Raw genomic sequence first — 8,057 nt, 5'->3', positions numbered from 1 at the left:
CCACATGGCAAAGCCACGTATAGGCTTTCCAGGTGGCAGCCTCATCTGAGACCCCAGCCGATAGCCAGCGTCAATCACCAGGCATGTAAGTGAATGAACCTCCAAAAGTTTTCAGCTTATAGCCTCCAGGTGTCCGTAGCTGAGTTCCCAGATATTGTGGAGCATTGAAAAGCCATCCCTGCCATCCTGTCTGAATTGCTGACCCAAAACTTTTGAGGTTAATAAAATGGTTGTTTTAGTCTACTAAGTTTTTTTTTTAACCATCACTAAGTTTTGGGGTTTTTGGGTTTTGTTTTTTAATTATTTTATTTTAGGCCGGGCGCGGTGGCTCAAGCCTGTAATCCCAGCACTTTGGGAGGCCGAGACGGGTGGATCATGAGGTCAGGAGATCGAGACCATCCTGGCTAACACGGTGAAACCCCGTCTCTACTAAAAAATACAAAAAAAAAGGGCCGGGCGCGGTGGCTCGAGATCTGGCCACTGCACTCCAGCCTGGGCAACAGAGCTAGACTCCGTCTCAAAAAAAAAAAAAAAAAAAAAACAAAAAAAAACTAGCCGGGTGAGGTGGCGGGCGCCTGTAGTCCCAGCTACTCGGGAGGCTGAGGCAGGAGAATGGCGTGGACCCGGGAGGTGGAGCTTGCAGTGAGCTGAGATCCGGCCACTGCACTCCAGCCTGGGAGACAGAGCGAGACTCCGTCTCAAAAAAAAAAAAAAAAAAAAAATTATTTTATTTTATTTATTTTTTATTTTTTGAGACAGAGCCTTGCTCTGTCGCCCAGGCTGGAGTGCAGTGGTGCTATCTCCACTCACTGCAAGCTCCGCCTCCCGGGTTCATGCCATTCTCCTGCCTCAGCCTCCCGAGTAGCTGGGACTACAGGCACCTGCCACCACGCCCAGCTAATTTTTTGTATTTTTAGTAGAGATGGGGTTTCACCGTGTTAGCCAAGATGGTCTCAATCTCCTGACCTCATGATCCACCCGCCTCGGCCTCCCAAAGTGCTGGGATTACAGGCATGAGCCACCGCGCTCAGCCAGTCTTTTTTTTTTAATTGAAACGGGGTCTCACTATATTGCCCAGGTTGGTCTTGAACTCCTGGGCTCAAGCGATCCTCCTGTCTTGGCCTGCCAAAGTGCTGGGATTACAGACATAAGCCACCGTGCCCGGCCTCACTCTTTATATACATTTTGATTTTAACTCTTCAGTTAACCCTGCAAGGGACGTAACATTATCTCCACGTTAACAAATGGGGCAGCTGAGGCCCAGTAAAGCAAAGTAACTTGCCCAAAGTCACCCATGAATACAGAGCAGAACTAGGGTTTGAGCCCAGGCACATCTGTCCCCACAGTTGAAGCTCCCTCTCTCCACCAGCATAACAGGGAATAGCCCTCTGTTCCTGACATACAAAGGGCCAGGCCCAGGCCTAAGCACTGCCCATAACAGTCCCATAAGGCAGGGACTGTCACCAAGCCCATCACTAGGTGGGGGAACTAAACTACAGAGAACATCCCTTTCCCTGGCCCAGGAGACTCTGCCCAGCCCCGCCCACCACCGCCCCACTCACCAGCATGTCCGGAAAGCTGGACCCAGGGGTAGTGTTTTCGGAAGGAGACCACGAAGGGCGAATACTTCAGAACTGTCTTCAGCTTCTTCCAAGGTTTGCTCTGTAGCGGGCAGAGCAGGGCGGGGTCAGGGCCAAGGCCAGGGAAGGCAGGGGCTAGGGGTGCTGCCATGAGCAGGAACGAAGGGGGACCCGCAGTCTTTCCAGGGCTGGAGGCTTCCTGGGATCACTGTTCCCAGGCTTGTTGGGGTAAGTGAGGCCCACTTAGTTCATCTATCACAAGATCACCTAAAGCCCTCAGTAAAATATGGGAAATTCTTTGTCCATTTCTCCCTCTCTGTCATCACTTTCTTTGTCACTATGTCTCTCTGTCTTTCTCTTATGAGTAAGGATCTCATGAGTAAGAATAGACTAGGTTTTGTTGTGATAACGACCAACCCCTATATCTTCCACTGCACATACACAGTCCCAAATCTTTTTTTTTTTTTAATTGAGACAGGGTCTCACTCTGTCACCTAGTCTGGAGTATAGTGATGCGATCTTGGCTAACGGCAACCTCTGCCTCCCAGGCTCAAGTGATCCTCCTGCCTCACCCTCCCGAGTAGCTGGGACTACAGGTGCATGCCACCACACCTGGTTAATTTTTGTACTTTTAGTAGAGACAGGGATTCACCATGTTGCCCAAGCTACTCTCAAACTCCTGACCTCAAGCAATCTCCCTGCCTCAGTCTCCCAAAGTGTTGGGGTTACAGGTGTGAGCCATTATGTCGGGCCCAGTCCCAAATCTTGAAAGCCCCATCTCTGTCCCTAAACCAGGTCAGATCTTCTGGGGAAAACGATAGACGCAGGAGTTGATGGATGGAGATGGACCACAGAGACAGACAGAAACAGACACAGATGACAGACAGAGAGACATGGACAGCGACAGAGACTGTGGCAGTCATGAGAGACGTTTACCACATAGCTCCAGCTACTAGTCCAGGGACTCCCCTGCCCTCCTGAACTGGGGATTGTTGTGCTTTTTTGTTTTGTTTTGTTTTCATTTTTAGAGACTGGGTGTCACTCTGTCACCCAGACTGCAGTACAATGGCGCCATCACAGCTCACTGTAACCTCCAACTCAAGCGATCCTCCCATCCCAGCCTCCTGAGTAGCCAGGACTACAGGCATGTACCACCAGGCCCGTCTATTTTACGACATCTTGCTATGTTGCCCAGGCTGGTCTTTATCTCCTGGCCTCATGCAATCCTCCTATCTTGGTCTCCAAAGTGCAGGGATTATAGGTGTGAGCCACCACACCTGGCCTTGCTTTGGCCAATAAACTGTGAGCAGGTGTGTCACTTTTGGGTAGGAGCCTTAAGAACCAGTTTATGACTCTCCACGTTTGTTCCCCTGTGGGTGAGGGAGTAAGAAGAGAAATGGAAGCTCCCTCAGCCTGGGCCCCTGAGTGAAGACAGCATGAAGCAGAGCCCCTGACCCACCACTGACCTGTGACCAATGTGTAATATAAACCAAAATAATCCTTTGCTGTTCTAAGTCACTAAGATTTGGGGGCTGTTTGTTACTACAGAAAATCCTGACCTACCCTGACTAATGCAGAAACAGGTATAGAATTGCTAAAAGAGAAAGAAATAGGCCTGGTGTGGTAGCTCATGCCTGTAATCCCAGCACTTTGGGAGGCTGAGGCAGGCAGATCACCTGAGGTCAGGAGTTTGAGACCTGCCTGGCCAACATGGTGAAACCCCATCTCTACTAAAAACACAAAAATTAGCCGGGTGTGGTGGTACACACCTGTAGTCCCAGCTACTCGGGAGGCTGAGGCACCAGAGTCGTTTGAACCCAGGAGGCGGAGGTTGCGGTGAGCCAAGAACACACCACTGCACTCCAGCCTGGGCAACAGAGCGAGACTGTCTCAAAAACAAAGAAACAAACAAACAAAGAAAAACAAATATAGGAAGACTACAAGAGAAAGATACAAAGTAATGATAAAAAGAAAAAGATGAATAGAAGTAGAGAAAGAAAGAGACAGAGAACAAAGGAAACCACAGAAGCAGTGGGTACAGTGACTTACGCCTGTAAATCTCAACACTGGGAAACCAAGGTGGGAGGATCACTGAGCCCAGGAGATTGAGGCCAGCCTGGGCAACATAGTAAGACCCCGTCTCTGCAAAATATTTAAAAATTAGCCAGGCGTGGTGGCATGCACCTGTAGCCCCAACTTAGGAGGCTGAGGCGGGAGGATCACTTGAGCCCAGGAGGGCGAGGCTACAGTGAGCAGTGATTGTGCCACTGCACTCCAACCTGGGTGACAGAGCGAGACCCTGACTCAAAAAAATATGAAAGAAAGAAAACTAGAGAAGCAAACAGAAAACAGGGATTTTGTTGTATCATGCTGACTAAATTATAAGCTTTTTTTTTTTTTTTTTTTTTTTTTGACGGAGTTTCGCTCTGTCACCCGGGTTGGAGTGCAGTGGTGCGATCTCCGCTCACTGCAAGCTCTGCCACCTCCTGGGTTCATGCCATTCTCCTGCCTCAGCTTCCTGAGAAGCTGGGACTACAGACGCCTGCCACCACACCCGGCTAATTTTTTTTTGTATTTTTAGTATAGACGGGGTTTTACCATGTTTGCCAGGATGGTCTCAATCTCCTGACCTTGTGATCTGCCCGCCTCAGCCTCCCAAAGTGCTGGGATTACAGGCGTGAGCCACCGCGCCCGGCCACTATGAGCTTTTTGAGACGGGGTAGTGTCTGATTCATGAACATATATACACACACAGGAATACCTTCTGTGCTCCACAAGCACGTCAAGTCCCTTAGCAAGTACTGGGAGAGTAGGTCACCTCCAGAGAAGGAAGTTGTATGGCTCATCCCCCTCCTACCCCAGGATCAGGGGCGTGTTCATCTCTCCAGCCCCCTCAGAACCCAGCCACCTAGCAGACATCTCTGGGACAGTGGGAAGCTTGAGAGGGAGTCAGGGTGTTGGACTTCAGGGTTCAGGAAGGGCTAGTCCCTCCCCAATCCAGCTGCCAGCCCTGGGGAAAAGATGATTAATAAAGGTTCCTGTTTACTAAGTACCTGGAACATTCCAGGCACAATGACAAAGACTTAGTGTGCCACAACCTACTTAATTTCTAAAAACACAACCCCAGGGAGATTATGGTCTCAGTGTTACAGAGGAGGAAACAGAGGGTCTGAGAGGTGAAACCACTTACCTAGCATCACCCCACACAGCGCTGGGGTTCTACCTCTGGTTGGATCCCAGTGCCTTGGAGCTTATCCCCTGTACTCTTGCTGCACTACAAGCTCATGAGGGCAGAGACTGGGGTTGTCATGGTTATGATTATGTCCCCAGCACATGGCCTGGCACACAAAAGATGCTCCAGAAACATTCTTTGATGCTTGGACTGAAGGATGTTAGTCGAGACTTTTTTAATCGTAATTTTTTTTTTTTTTTTTTTTTGGAGACAGGATCTCACTCTGTTGCCCAGGCTGGAGTGCAGAGGTGTGATCGTGGCTCACTGCAACCTCTGCCTCCCAGGCTCAAGTGATCCTCCTGCTTTAGCCTCCCGACTAGCTGGAAAACAGGCATATACCACCACACCTGGCTAATTCTTTTTTCCTTTTAGTAGAGACGAGGTCTCACTATGTTGCCCAGGGTGGTCTCAAATTTCTGGGCTCAAGCAATCTTCCCACCTCAGCCTCCCCAAGTGCTGGGATTATAGGCATGAGCCTATAATCTACTCAAAATACAGAAATGAGCCAGGAGTGGTGGCGGGCGCCTGGTGTCTCAGCTACTCAGGAGGCTGAGGCAGGAGAATCACTTGAACCCAGGAAGCAAAGGCTGCAGTGAACCTGGCCCCTTAGTCATAAATTTAATATCTTCTCTCTGTTTTATGCTAGCTCTGGGCCAGGCACAGTGGCTCATGCTTGTAATCCCAGCACTTTGGGAGGCTGAAGTGAGCGGATCACCTCAGGTCAGGAGCTCAGAACCAGCCTGGCCAACATAGTGAAAACCTGTCTCTACTAAAAATATAAAAATTAGCCAGGTGTGGTGGCGTGCGCTTGTAGTCCCAGCTACTTGGGAAGCCGAGGCAGGAGAATCACTTGAATCTGGGAGGCCGAGGCTGCAGTGAGCCAAGATCTCGCCATTGCACTCCAGCCTGGGCAACAGAGTGAAACTCCGGTCCCTCACCACCACCTCCACAAAAAAAAGTTAGATCTGATGGCTTATCTGGGCTTTCTCAGACTTTTTTCACAATGGCCTCAGCTTATATGCCCTGTCCTCCAGGAAGCCCTCTCTGATACCCTATGTCTGGCCAGTGACCTCCTCTGGGCTCACACATCCTCCTGACCACTCTGAACTGTGACTGTCTGCTGATAGGTCTGTCTCTCATGGGCCTGGGAGCTCCATGAGTGTCTTGGTCACTGCTGTTTCCCCAGCAAAGTTAACATAGGACAAAACACATAGTAGGGGCTTAGGGAGTGATTTTTGTCTGAGTAGAAGAACAGCATAGCACACCTGTAATTCGAGCACTTTGGGAGGCCAAGGCAGGAGGATCGCTGGAGCCCAGGAGTTCAAGGCCAGCCTGGGCAAGAGAGCGAGACCCCGTCCCTAGCAAAAAAAAGAAAAAGAAAAGGAACACAATTAAAAAAAAAGAAGGACAGCATGGTGAGAAGGAAGGAAGGAGGAAAGAGAGAAAGGAAGCTGAGCCTTTACGGTCAGATGGGATTTCAAAATTAAGGGAGAAGGAAGCAAGAGTATGCTGGGCAGTGGGAACGGCTTGAGCAATGCATGGAGGCAGGATGACAGCAGGGTGTTCAAGGAACAGCGTGTACTCAGGCCCAGTTACAGCAGAGGGGGTCAGGAGGAGGGAAGGAAGCCGATTCTGGGAAGGCGCCTGGAGACCGGAGGTTCTGAATGCAGCACTGAGCCCCTGACTGCTCTCAGAGAGGGCACCTGAGCAGACAGAGCTGGGCCATAGAGGCAGATTCTGGCAGGATGAGAAAAAAACTGAAGATAGGGAGCCCTGGGAGGGAGACAAGTTAGGAACAGATCCACACACTGCAGAGTTTAAATGACGGGTTTGAAACTCAGTCAGAACTGAGTTAGAATCCTGGCTCTGACTTGATGTGGCCAACCCTAAGCAAAAAGAATCTCACCTCTCTATGCCTCAGCTTCCCCATCTGTTTTTTCTGAGACCGAGTCTTGCTCTGTCACCCACCACCCTGTTGGAGGGCAGTGGTGCAATCTCGGCTACTGCAACCTCCGCCTCCCACATTCAAGCGATTCTCCTGCCTCAGCCTCTGAGTAGCTGGGATTACAGGCGCCCGCCATCACATACCTGGCTAATTTTTGTATTTTAGTAGAGACAGGGTTTACCATGTTGGCCAGGCTGGTCTTGAACTCCTGACCTTAGATGATCCTTAGATGATGAGCCCCCCATGCCAATCGGCCTCCCAAAGTGCTATGGAGATGTGTGGGGGGTGTAAGGACAGATAAAGCCCTTAATTAAGACAGATGCTATTTTTTTTTTTTTTTTTTTTTTTTTTTTTTTTTTTTTTTTTGGGATTACAGGTTTGGGCCACTGAGCCTGGCCCCCATCTGTTGAATGGAGACAATCTCACTGCTATCGTAAGGATTCAAAGTTAACACATATAAAGCCCTTAATTAAGACAGATGCTATTTTGAGATAAAAAATGACAGGAAAAAAGTTTAACAACAAAAAAGACCAAAAAACAAAAAAAAAAAAGGAAGAAGAAGAAAAAACTTAAAACAGTGCCTGGTGTACAGTAAGGATTAGAATCCAATCTGCATTTCCCAAGGTGCATATCCTTGGACAAGTGACTTGACCTCTCTGTGCCTCAGTTTCCTCATCCGTAAAATGGGATAATAATAGTATCTACCTCAGCCAGGCACAGTGGCTCATGCCGGTAATTCCAGCACTTCGGGAGGCCAGGGCAGGTGGATAACTTGAGGTCAGGAGTTTTGAGGCCTGCCTGGCCAACATGATGAAATCCCGTCTCTACTCAAAATACAGAAATGAGCCAGGAGTGATGGCGGGTGCCTGGTGTCTCAGCTACTCAGGAGGCTGAGGCAGGAGAATCACTTGAACCTGGGAAGCAAAGGCTGCAGTGAGCCGGGATCACACCACTGCACTCCAGCCTGGGCAACAGAGGGAGACTGTCTCAGATTAAAAAAAAAAAAAAAAAGCATCTACCTCATTAGCACTGCTGTGAGGAGTGAGTTAATAAAAGCACAACACTTAGCACAGGGCTAAACATGAGTGAGTGCTAGTTGTTGTTGTTGTTATTATTATTATTATTATTATTATTATTCACCCACTTCCAGCCCAGCTGTTCTGAGATGCCAAGGAAGTGAGAGGGCAGGCAGAGAGAAAAAAGCAATGGGGCCCAGGAGTGTCAGCCTCTGCGCACGGGCACAGGCAGGTTAAGGCAGGTCTGTCTCTCACAGCTAGGGCCACATGTGTGAACACGTCCC

Source organism: Macaca thibetana, chromosome 19 (assembly GCF_024542745.1).
Source record: "Macaca thibetana thibetana isolate TM-01 chromosome 19, ASM2454274v1, whole genome shotgun sequence".
Lineage (NCBI taxonomy): Eukaryota > Metazoa > Chordata > Mammalia > Primates > Cercopithecidae > Macaca > Macaca thibetana.
Note: the sequence above shows the minus strand (reverse complement) of the source record.